The 12,637-nt window shown below is 56.2% G+C and overlaps 2 long non-coding RNA genes across 2 annotated transcripts; one reads left to right on the forward strand and one right to left on the reverse strand.

The window, feature by feature from the left end:
- Positions 1 to 262: 262 nt before the first annotated feature.
- On the reverse strand, positions 263 to 3,387 carry LOC142270528 (uncharacterized). The gene is made up of 3 exons (XR_012735794.1): positions 3,335 to 3,387; positions 622 to 706; positions 263 to 347 (listed from the first exon to the last, which is right to left on the reverse strand). It is a non-coding gene; the product is annotated as an uncharacterized LOC142270528 (long non-coding RNA).
- LOC142270527 (uncharacterized) lies at positions 3,376 to 10,528 on the forward strand. Its single transcript, XR_012735793.1, has 2 exons — positions 3,376 to 3,670; positions 9,892 to 10,528. It is a non-coding gene; the product is annotated as an uncharacterized LOC142270527 (long non-coding RNA).
- Positions 10,529 to 12,637: the final 2,109 nt, after the last annotated feature.

Genomic DNA, 12,637 nt, shown 5'->3' on the forward strand with positions numbered 1-12,637 from the left:
ATTGATGGGCTCACATGAATTGGACAATTTATGAGCATATATTCTATATAGCATTAATGCAGTTTTAATGTCATATATTCTATGTTTGCATATGTCTTAGCGCTTTACACAGGGCTACTGTATCCTTTTGTGAAGTCTTTGCAGCTGACACCTGTTCACACTTGCTTTATTCTTATTTGAAGATGCTGGTCAGTTTGTTTTTTTTTCTTCAAAATAAAAGACATTTGTAGTAAAGGAGCTTAGTTTGGATTATATTACAAACCTTGCTTCACTCCGGATTTATATTCCTGCCAAAGGGCTTCACTTTCCGGGCAGGTTCCGAAAAAACTGCCAACGCATAAAAGCAACTAAAAAAAACAAAAAAAAAAAATCATTATAAAAACATTAAAATATCCAGGGGTATCAGAAATAAGAAGACAGCAGTCGGAAAGTGGTGCGTGAGCTACAATTTTATCATTACTCGCGGACAGCTACTTGACATTGTGTAGTCGGGGGGATATGCCGACTCCGCTCACTTCTGGCCACCGATGGCCCTCGTATTGGGCAGGGATCAGTCGCCCCCAGTGAGCGGAGACCGGACAGAACTCTGGAAAATGGAGCCGAGCCGTTACTTTTCCTTACATCGAACTCTCCGCTCTTCTTCTGGATCTGACGAACCCGGTTGAACAGGAGATCAAACTTCCCGTACACGTCCCCGCAGGCCAATCTGTAGGGAGAGGACACAACAGTGATGGGAAGTTATTAGGTATGGTGTACGGCGCCCCCTGCTGAGACCTATAGGAATATATCATTTCATGTGCTCTGCAGTAGAAAGTCCTGTATAATCAATGGTGTTCTGGGGCATGTGACAGTCTCAAATCGGTGGGGATCCGACACCCAGCACCCCCCAAACCTCTCCCGTAACCCACTCTCCCCTCACTGATTAGCATCGGCATCCCCGCCTGGGTACTGCAGAAAAGCTTCTACTGTAAGATTCATTAATCTGATGAAGAAAGGTCATCAATATCGTTCCCCTTTAAGGTTTAGCAATCCTACAGACTTATCAGATATAGGGGTCCGGGAGCTGAGACCCTCACAGATTAGCAGAACTGCTGCTGCTATCCTCTATTGTTGACTTTTCAGGGACTCCTTTCAGAGGTTGGGGCTACACAGCAACAGAGGCAATCCAGCATCAGAGGAAGGTCGCGCCACTGTCCAGGGTGATGATTTTGGACAAAAAACAGGTTACAGACTCTCCCATTATAACAAGCTCGCTGAAAGATTCTCAGTTCTCTCATTCTGCAACAAAAGAGATTGAAAACTATATCGTCAGAATGAGCTCACAGATCTCTACGGGCGGCACGGTGGCTCAGTGGTTAGCACTATAGTCTTGTGGTGGCTCAGTGGTTAGCACTGCAGTCTTGCAGCGCTGGGGTCCTGGGTTCTAATCCCACCAAGATTAAGGAATAACGTTTGGAACTCCATTCTATGTCTGAACTGGGTGCAAAAAACCTAAAAAACATCACTATGGGGAGATAAGGTATGCACACCAGTGACTATGGAAGGGGAATACATGTAATAGCAGAAACTGCTGTGTGAATACTGACATGAAAAATTCAATAGCTATATGCAAGAGTGAAATGTGAAAAATGGAATCTGTATTACTGCCATGAACATATGAATAAAGAGAAATTTAGCTACTGAATTGATCAATGCAATAGAGCCCCAACACTACGCCAAAGTATTTCTCTACGTTGGGGTCCCTAGCTTGTGTGTGTCCTCTCAACTTGTTTGTGAACCCTCCCCATACACACCTATTGCCAATCCACATCGTATATATAGCCTGGGTCTCAGCGTCCCATACACGGTAAGTTTTTTAACTGCATGAGAGGACACACACAAGCTAGGGACCCCAACGTAGAGAAATACTTTGGCGTAGTGTTGGGGCTCTATTGCATTGATCAATTCAGTAGCTAAATTTCTCTTTATTCATATATTCATGGCAGTAATGCAGGTTCCATTTTTCACGTTTCATTCTTACATATAGCTATTGAATTTTTCATGTCAGTATTCACACAGCAGTTTCTGCTATTACATGTATTCCCCTTCCATAGTCACTGGTGTGCATACCTTATCTCCCCATACTAATCCCACCAAGGACACCATCTGCAAGGAGTTTGTATGTTCTCCCCGTGTTTGCGTGGGTTTCCTCCGGGTTCTCCAGTTTCCTCCCACACTCCAAAAGATATACAGATAGGGAATTTAGATTGTGAGCCCCAATGGGGACAGTGTTCCTAATGTATGTAAAGCGCTGTGGAATATGTTAGCGCTATATAAAAATAAAGATTTATTTTATTTATCCTCCATTAGCTCTTTCTGCAACAAAACAGATTACAAACTCTCATCAGAATGAGCTCACTGACGGATCCTCAGTTCACTCATTCTGCAACAAAACAGATTGCAAACTATACCGTTAGAATGAGCTCACTAGAAGGACCCTCCGTTAGCTCATTCTGCAAAAAAAAAAAAAATAAATAAATAAAAAAAAGATTGCAAACTCTCATCAGCACGAACTCGCCTACGGGTCCTCAGTTCGCTCATTCTGCAACAAAACAGATTGCAAACTCTCCCATCAGAATGAGCTCACTAACCGATCCTCCATTAGCTCATTCTGCTAAAAAACAGGTTACAAACTCATCAGAACGAGCTCACTGACTGATCCTCAGTTCACTCATTCTGCAACAAAACAGATTGCAAACTATACCGTCAGAATGAGCTAGCTCACGGATCCTCCATTAGCTCTTTCTGCAATAAAACAGATGACAACCTCTCCCATCAGAACGAGCTCGCTGACAAAGTCTCTGTTAGCTCATTCTGCAACAAAACAGAGAGTCTCTTGTCAAGACGAGCTCAATCACTTTAATTAACAGGTCGCAGCACAATCGGATAGAGGCTAGAAAGTCACAGACAGATCGCTCAGTCACTCTGGCCGTGTCTATGAACAAAACAGAGAATTTGCAAGTGCAGTTGTAGACTAGGAAACCGTCCACCACTGATACACAGCAGAAGTGGTCGGTAACCTTGGTAACAAGCAGCAAAGTATAGAATTACACATACAATGACTACTCCATGCCAACTGCTGGTCACATGAGCACAACGTGTGTGTGTGTTTTATATATATATATATATATATATATATATATATATATATATATATATATATATATATATATATATATATATATATATATATATATATATATATAATGTGTGTGTGTGTGTGTCTTTATAGAGTCATATTCCACCCTCCTCCACGTCCCCACGTCCCCCTTTCCGGCCCACACTCCATACTCACACCCGCAGCGCCTTTTCCGACATCTCCCCTGGTCACCACGACGGTAGAGGCTAGATCGGAGTTGATTTTTTGAGGTGGGAGGAGTGATTTCATGAAATCATGATGTCACCGGAAAAGGCGGGGCCTCCTCAGTGCCGTGCAGATCTGTGGGCGGGAAGCGGCAGTGCTTGGGCTCCTCTGTGCAGAGCGGAGGATCCTGACCCTGAGGTGGAGAAGAGTCAGCGTTTCCTCATTAGTTATAGCTCTGGGGTCTCAGCTTGGATGTTGGGGGCACAGAGCAGTGTCTCCTGTCTGTGTTGGGGGCTGCAGCTCGTGTATGTCTCAGGCTTCAATAAGGTAAGTGTCTTATGGGGGGTTACACGGAGCAGGGGATGATACTGTACGTTTGGGGGGCTTGCACTGGCCGGGGTGCGACGCTGCACGTTTGGGGGGGGATGGCACTGGCCGGGGGGCGACGCTGCACGTTTGGGGGGGATGGCACTGGCCGGGGGGCGACGCTGCACGTTTGGGGTGGCTCGCACTGGCCGGGGGGCGACGCTGCACGTTTGGGGGGATGGCACTGGCCGGGTTGGTGACGCTGCACGTTTGGGGGGGCTCGCACTGGCCGGGGGGCGATGCTGCACGTTTGGGGGGCTCGCACTGGCCGGGGGGCGATGCTGCACGTTTGGGGGGGCTCGCACTGGCCGCGGTGCGACGCTGCACGTTTGGGGGGGCTCGCACTGGCCGCGGTGCGACGCTGCACGTTTGGGGGGGGCTCGCACTGGCCGGGGGGGGGCGACGCTGCACGTTTGGGGGGATGGCACTGGCCGGGTTGGTGACGCTGCACGTTTGGGGGGGCTCGCACTGGCCGCGGTGCGACGCTGCACGTTTGGGGGGCTCGCACTGGCCGCGGTGCGACGCTGCACGTTTGGGGGGGCTCACACTGGCCGGGGGGATGATGCTGTACGTTTAGGGGGGCTCGCACTGGCCGGGGGGCGACGCTGCACGTTTGGGGGGGCTCGCACTGGCCGGGGGGCGACGCTGCACGTTTGGGGGGATGGCACTGGCCGGGTTGGTGATGCTGCACGTTTGGGGGGGCTCGCACTGGCCGGGGGGCGACGCTGCACGTTTGGGGGGGCTCGCACTGGCCGGGGGGCGATGCTGCACGTTTGGGGGGGCTCGCACTGGCCGCGGTGCGACGCTGCACGTTTGGGGAACTCGCACTGGCCGGGGGGATGATGCTGTACGTTTGGGGGGGCTCGCACTGGCCGGGGGGCGACGCTGCACGTTTGGGGGGGGCTCACACTGGCCGGGGGGATGATGCTGTACATTTGGGGGGGCTCGCACTGGCCGGGTGGATGACGCTGTACGTTTGGAGGGGTTCGCACTAGCCGGGGGGCGACGCTGCACGTTTGGGGGGGATGGCACTGGCCGGGGGGCGACGCTGCACGTTTGGGGTGGCTCGCACTGGCCGGGGGGCGACGCTGCACGTTTGGGGGGGCTCGCACTGGCCGGGGGGATGACGCTGTACGTTTGGGGGGGCTCGCACTAGCCGGGGGGAAGACACTGTACATTTGGGGGGGCTCGCACTGGCCGGGGGGCGATGCTGCACGTTTGGGGGGGCTCGCACTGGCCGGGGGGCGATGCTGCACGTTTGGGGGGGCTCGCACTGGCCGCGGTGCGACGCTGCACGTTTGGGGGGCTCGCACTGGCCGCGGTGCGACGCTGCACGTTTGGGGGGGCTCACACTGGCCGGGGGGATGATGCTGTACGTCTAGGGGGGCTCGCACTGGCCGGGGGGCGACGCTGCACGTTTGGGGGGGCTCGCACTGGCCGGGGGGCGACGCTGCACGTTTGGGGGGATGGCACTGGCCGGGTTGGTGATGCTGCACGTTTGGGGGGGCTCGCACTGGCCGGGGGGCGACGCTGCACGTTTGGGGGGGGCTCGCACTGGCCGGGGGGCGATGCTGCACGTTTGGGGGGGCTCGCACTGGCCGCGGTGCGACGCTGCACGTTTGGGGAACTCGCACTGGCCGGGGGGATGATGCTGTACGTTTGGGGGGGCTCGCACTGGCCGGGGGGCGACGCTGCACGTTTGGGGGGGGCTCACACTGGCCGGGGGGATGATGCTGTACGTTTGGGGGGGCTCGCACTGGCCGGGTGGATGACGCTGTACGTTTGGAGGGGTTCGCACTAGCCGGGGGGCGACGCTGCACGTTTGGGGGGGATGGCACTGGCCGGGGGGCGACGCTGCACGTTTGGGGTGGCTCGCACTGGCCGGGGGGCGACGCTGCACGTTTGGGGGGGCTCGCACTGGCCGGGGGGATGACGCTGTACGTTTGGGGGGGCTCGCACTAGCCGGGGGGAAGACACTGTACATTTGGGGAGGCTCGCACTGGCCGGGGGGATGATGCTGCACGTTTGGGGGGGGCTCGCACTGGCCGGGGGGTGAGGCTGCATGATTGGGGGGCTCGCACTGGCCAGGGGGGGAGGCTGCATGTTTGGGGGGCTCGCACTGGCCAGGGGGTGAGGCTGCATGTTTGGGGGGGCTCGCACTGGCCGGGGGGATGACGCTGCAAGTTTGGGGTGGCTCGCATTGCCCGGGGGGATGACGCTGTACGTTTGGGGGTGCTCGCACTAGCCGGGGGGGCGACGCTGCACGTTTGGGGTGGCTCGCACTGGCCGGGGGGCGACGCTGCACGTTTGGGGGGGCTCGCACTGGCCGGGGGGATGATGCTGTACATTTGGGGGGGCTCGCACTAGCCGGGGGGCGACGCTGCACGTTTGGGGGGGCTCGCACTGGCCGGGGGGATAACGCTGTACGTTTGGGGAGGCTCGCACTGGCCGGGGGGATGATGCTGCACGTTTGGGGGGGCTCGCACTGGCCGGGGGGCGACGCTGCACGTTTGGGGGGGGCTCGCACTGGCCGGGGGGCGATGCTGCACGTTTTGGGGGGATGGCACTGGCCGGGTTGGTGATGCTGCACGTTTGGGGGGGCTCGCACTGGCCGGGGGGCGACGCTGCACGTTTGGGGGGGGCTCGCACTGGCCGCGGTGCGACGCTGCACGTTTGGGGGGGCTCGCACTGGCCGGGGGGCGACGCTGCACGTTTGGGGGGATGGCACTGGCCGGGTTGGTGACGCTGCACGTTTGGGGGGGCTCGCACTGGCCGGGGGCGATGCTGCACGTTTGGGGGGGGGATCGCAGGGGACGAAGCTGCAGGTTTTGGGGGGGTTCGCACTGAGCACGGAACGACGCTGCACGTTTGGGGGGGCTCGCACTGGGCAGGGGGTGACGCTGCACGTTTGGGGGGGCTCGTACTGGGCAGGGGGCGACGCTGCACGTTTGGGGGGGATCGCACTGGGCAGGGGGCGACGCTGCACGTTTTGGGGGGGATCGCACTGGGCAGGGGGATGATGCTGCACGTTTGGGGGGGCTCGCACTGGCCGGGGGGCGATGCTGCACGTTTGGGGGGGCTCGCACTGGCCGGGGGGCGACGCTGCACGTTTGGGGGGGCTCGCACTGGCCGCGGTGCGACGCTGCACGTTTGGGGGGATGGCACTGGCCGGGTTGGTGACGCTGCACGTTTGGGGGGGCTCGCACTGGCCAGGGGGCGATGCTGCACGTTTGGGGGGGCACGCACTGGCCGGGGGGCGACGCTGCACGTTTGGGGGGGGCTCGCACTGGCCGCGGTGCGACGCTGCACGTTTGGGGGGGCTCGCAGTTGCCAGGGGGTGACGCTGCATGTTTGGGGGGCTTGCAGTGGCCAGGGGGCGACGCTTCACGTTGGGGGGGGGGGCTGGCACTGGGCAGGGGGCGACGCTTCACGTTTGGGGGGGCTGGCACTGGGCAGGGTGCGACGCTGCACGTTTGGGGGGGCTGGCACTGGGCAGGGGGCGACGCTGCACGCTTGGGGGGCTCGCAGTGGCCAGGGGGTGACGCAGCACGTTTGGTGGGCTCGCAGTGGCCAGGGGGTGACGCTGCACGTTTGGGGGGCTCGCAGTGGCCAGGGGGTGACGCTGCATGTTTGGGGGGCTCGCAGTGGCTAGGGGGTGACGCTGCATGTTTAAGGGGGGGGGGGCTCGCGGAGGGCGACGCTGCACGTTTGGGGGGTTCTCGCTGGGCAGTGGTGCGTGTTGTTGTGGGCTCTCGCGGGGCAGTGGTGCGTGTTGTTGTGGGCTCTCGCGGGGCAGTGGTGCTTGTTGTTGTGGGCTCTCGCTCTCCCTGCGAGCCACCCCCCCGACGTGCAGCCTCTCTCTCCCTGCGAGCCACCCCCCCGACGTGCAGCCTCTCTCTCCCTGCGAGCCACCCCCCCGACGTGCAGCCTCTCTCTCCCTGCGAGCCACCCCCCCGACGTGCAGCCTCTCTCTCCCTGCGAGCCACCCCCCCGACGTGCAGCCTCTCTCTCCCTGCGAGCCCCCCCCCCCCGACGTGCAGCCTCTCTCTCCCTGCGAGCCCCCCCCCCCCCCCGACGTGCAGCCTCTCTCTCCCTGCGAGCCCCCTCCCCCCGACGTGCAGCCTCTCTCTCCCTGCGAGCCCCCCCCCCCGACGTGCAGCCTCTCTCTCCCTGCGAGCCCCCCCCCCCCCCCCGACGTGCAGTCCCTCTCTTGGGGGCGCACTGGGCAGGGGGTGACGCTGCACGTTTGGTGGGGGCAAAGGGGGGCCCTGTGTGTGTGTGTGTGGGGCTGTGTGTGTGTGTGGGGCTGTGTGTGTGTGTGGGGCTGTGTGTGTGTGTGGGGCTGTGTGTGTGTGTGTGGCCGTGTGTGTGTGGCCGTGTGTGTGTGGCCGTGTGTGTGTGGCCGTGTGTGTGTGGCCGTGTGTGTGTGGCCGTGTGTGTGTGGCCGTGTGTGTGTGGCCGTGTGTGTGTGGCCGTGTGTGTGTGGCCGTGTGTGTGTGTGTGTGTGGCCGTGTGTGTGTGTGTGTGTGGGGCCGTGTGTGTGTGTGTGTGTGGGGCCGTGTGTGTGCGTGTGGGGCCGTGTGTGTGTGTGTGGGGCCGTGTGTGTGTGTGTGGGGCCGTGTGTGTGTGTGGGGCCGTGTGTGTGTGTGTGTGTGGGGCCGTGTGTGTGTGTGTGTGGGGCCGTGTGTGTGTGTGTGTGGGGGCCGTGTGTGTGTGTGTGGGGCCGTGTGTGTGTGTGTGGGGCCGTGTGTGTGTGTGTGGGGCCGTGTGTGTGTGTGTGGGGCCGTGTGTGTGTGTGTGTGTGTGTGTGGGGCCGTGTGTGTGTGGGGCCGTGTGTGTGTGTGTGTGTGTGTGGGGCCGTGTGTGTGGGGCCGTGTGTGTGGGGCCGTGTGTGTGGGGCCGTGTGTGTGGGGCCGTGTGTGTGGGGCCGTGTGTGTGGGGCCGTGTGTGTGGGGCCGTGTGTGTGGGGCCGTGTGTGTGTGGCCGTGTGTGTGGCCGTGTGTGGGGCAGTGTGTGTGTGTGTGTGGGGCAGTGTGTGTGTGTGTGTGTGGGGCAGTGTGTGTGTGTGTGTGTGGGGCCGTGTGTGTGTGTGGGGCCGTGTGTGTGTGTGTGTGTGTGTGTGTGTGGCAGTGTGTGTGTGTGTGTGTGTGTGTGTGGGGCAGTGTGTGTGTGTGTGTGTGTGTGTGGGGCAGTGTGTGTGTGTGTGGGGCAGTGTGTGTGTGGGGCAGTGTGTGTGTGGGGCAGTGTGTGTGTGTGTGTGTGGGGCAGTGTGTGTGTGTGTGTGTGTGTGTGTGGGGCAGTGTGTGTGTGTGTGTGTGTGTGTGTGTGTGTGTGTGGGGCCGTGTGTGTGTTGGGTGGGGCTCGCAGGGAGAGAGGCTGCACGTTGGGTGGGGGGGAGAGGCTGCATGTTGGGGGGGGGAGGATGCAGGGGGAGAGAGGCTGCACGTTGGGGGGGGGGAGCTTGCAGGAGGGAAGAGGCTGCATGTTGGGGGGGGAGCTTGCAGGGGGGAAGAGGCTGCACGTTGGGGGGGGAGCTTGCAGGGGGGAAGAGGCTGCACGTTGGGGGGGGGGAGCTTGCAGGGGGAAAGAGGCTGCATGTTGGGGGGGGAGGATGCAGGGGGAGAGAGGCTGCACGTTGGGGGGGGAGCTTGCAGGGGGGAAGAGGCTGCATGTTGGGGGGGGGAGCTTGCAGGGGGAAAGAGGCTGCACGTTGGGGGGGGGGGAGCTTGCAGGGGGAGAGAGGCTGCACGTTGGGGGGTGGAGTTTGCAGGGGGAGAGAGGCTGCACGTTGGGGGGTGGAGTTTGCAGGGGGAGAGAGGCTGCACGTTGGGGGGGGAGCTTGCAGGGGGAGAGAGGCTGCACGTTGGGGGGGGGGAGCTTGCAGGGGGAAAGAGGCTGCACGTTGGGGGGGGAGCTTGCAGGGGGAGAGAGGCTGCACTTTGGGGGAGAGAGGCTACACGTTGGGGGGTGGGGAGCTTGCAGGGGGAGAGAGGCTGCACGTTGGGGGGGGGGGAGGCTGCACGTTGGGGGTGGAGCTTGCAGGGGGAAAGAGGCTGCACGTGGGGGCCGAGCTTGCAGGGGGAGGGAGGCTGCACGTGGGGGGGCTCGTGCTGGGCAGGGGGCCGTGTTGCACTTTGTGGGAGGTGTGCTATTAATCTTCTCCCTTTGTTTTTCTAACACAGTTTGTGACTACTGGCATCTGGATGTAATTGCCCCCCGTCGTCCCACCTTAGAGACTGAGAGAACAGTGTGGTCTAATGCACATCATCCTCCTGTGTCCTCCAATGTATTCAACAAGAGGATTTTTATGGTAAATGGAGAAATACAATTTTTACACCTAAAACGCACGGGACTCTGATACAAAAGATTTTTTTTCTTTCATTGTCCCCAATGTCCAACATGGCTTTATTCTACGTATTAATTTGTAAAGTTGATTGTTACAGTGTATATTTGTATCCCCGACCTTCTGTCTCCCCCTCCCTAATTACCCTGTAGACTGTAACCCCCCCCGAGAGCAGGGTCTGCGCCCCTCTGTACCCGTCTGTCAGTGTTATATATTTGTATCCCCGACCTTCTGTCTCCTCCCCTTTACCCTGTAGACTGTAAGCCCCTGAGGGCAGGGTCCGCTCCCCTCTGTACCAGTCTGTCAGGATTGGTTTATTCACTGTAATTTATATCTGTATTTTGTGTGTGACCCGTTCCCATGTACAGCATGGAATCAATGTTCTCTATAAAAATAAAACTGTATAAATATATTTCTCCTTTTTTTTTTTTTTTTTTTTTAATTGATATACTTATTTTAATAAAACTGTTCTAGAAGTTTGGGCTGAATGTTCATTTCTATAATGATAAAGCTCGGTGTGACATTAGTGAGCAGTCACTGCCGGTCGGGCTGCGGTCACAGTGTTGTAGGTAGTTTCCAAAACATCTGTCCTCACATGTAGACCCACAGTAAACTAATCAGATCTCGCTGACAATTTATTTTCTGTCTTTAGCAGACCCCTGATCCTCTCTCACGCCCCCCATTTATTAGGCCCCAGTCCTGTTTCACCGTGTTTCCCTCCTTTGGTGGCAACATAACTCCATGAGGCTCACACCGCCTGATTCCGGTCATATGGGGCGAAACGTTTTTTTTTTTTTCTTTAAATTTAAAGGGACGTAAGTTGCTTTTTGCTGAGCGTCTGAAGCTGTTGCCACCACTGTTCCATAGGACGGGCTCTGGCAGAGGTGACACTACATATTTTACAGAGGGGTAACAATACTTCTTAGAAATTTTGAGAAGTATTTTTAGCCGCTGAGGAGAACATCATAATTTGCAGCAACTCAAAATGATAGTACATACAGTAGATGGGTATCTATAAGGCCCCTTTCAGATGTCCGTGTTTAAACAGGTGCAAGCCACACGTACCAGTATGGTTGTCCGTGTGGTACCGGTAAAAAAAAAAGTAAGATACTGAAATGAATGTTTTTTGGTTTTGTTTTTTTTTTTGTTTTTTTTTTGTTTAATGTGGAAAGCCTGAAAAATTAAAGATATAGGAAGATAAATAGAGCTTATAGAATAGTGTTCTAGAGATAGTTAGCTTGACCAGCATTTTTACACCATTTTTATTTTTTAATTTAAAAAAAAAAAGTGGGGTCCCCCCAACTTTCATATCCAGCACAGGAACAGCAGCAGCTGTAGGCTGAAATCCTCAGCTCTTTGCAGTACCTTGGCTGGTTATGAAAAATAGAGGGGATCCCACGCTTATTCTTTACATTTTTAGATTAAAAAAAATTACGTGTGGTCCCCTCTATTTTTACTAAAAAAACAGCCATGGTACAGCAGACAACTGGGGGATGATATTCTTAGGGTGGAAAGGGCCATGGTTATTTGGCCCTTTCCAGCCTAACAATAGCAGCCCACAGACGCCCGAGAAGTGGCACATCAATTAGATGCAGCAATTGTGGTGCTGGACCTGGCTTTTCCCGTTGCTTTGGTGCAATGGCAAACTGGGTAATATTTGTGGGGTTGACGCCAGCTCCAGCATACACCCCTACTACTAATCCAGTAGATGAAAGGAGAATAACAAACTTTATTTGAACAAAAAACCTTCGACTCAGACCTCATTCACCAATTTATTTGATTTTTATAAATAAAAAACAGTTCTACCGTAATCTATGGTGAGGTCCCACGACATTCCCCAAAAGCAAACCTGGAAAGACATAAAAGAGAAAATCATTCAATAAATAAAGACAAAAGACACCCTCTTTTCCAATTTATTTCTCTATCAAAGCCCTAATCCTGGTCTGCCGAAAGCCAATTGGGGGCGGTCACGTCAATACTGCTGTCACACTCAATGGAGAACCGAACATTCCTCATTGGTTGTGAGAGTACTCACACACACACACTGCTGTGGATGCTTCTGTTTGATGACCTTCATCTCATAAGGTGAGCTCAGGTTATTCAGGTCAGCAGTATGTGTGCGGGCGCGGCAGTGATGTCACAGGTTAATCAGAGTTCACAATGAACTCAGATGACATCCTGATGACACCCGCGCTACTGTGGGGGTCGCGGCAGTAACGTCATGGGTTCATCGGAGTTCTCAATAAACTTTGAAGAACCCGTGAAGTCACTGTCGCTACACCCGCGGTGGCGTAGGCGTTGTCAGGATATCAGAGTTCCTTGGATACTCACCTGTCCCCAGCGATGTTGTCCCTGGCACTGATGTCTATGGTGCTGCTGCTTCCAGGTCCTCCGTTGAATGCATATTCATTGAGTATAATGAGCGGGGATCGGAAGCAAGTGACAGCAGGGCTGGAGACAAGTAAGTATAAAAATTCATTTTATTTCAGAGACACGTGTTTTCTCTGGTTCTTGTCACACGGATTACATCAGTGTGTGACACCCGTGCTGCCTGAGAAAAAAAAACAATGTCTGCGTGCAGGGAA

Source organism: Anomaloglossus baeobatrachus, unplaced genomic scaffold (assembly GCF_048569485.1).
Source record: "Anomaloglossus baeobatrachus isolate aAnoBae1 unplaced genomic scaffold, aAnoBae1.hap1 Scaffold_3295, whole genome shotgun sequence".
NCBI classification, from domain to species: Eukaryota; Metazoa; Chordata; class Amphibia; order Anura; family Aromobatidae; genus Anomaloglossus; species Anomaloglossus baeobatrachus.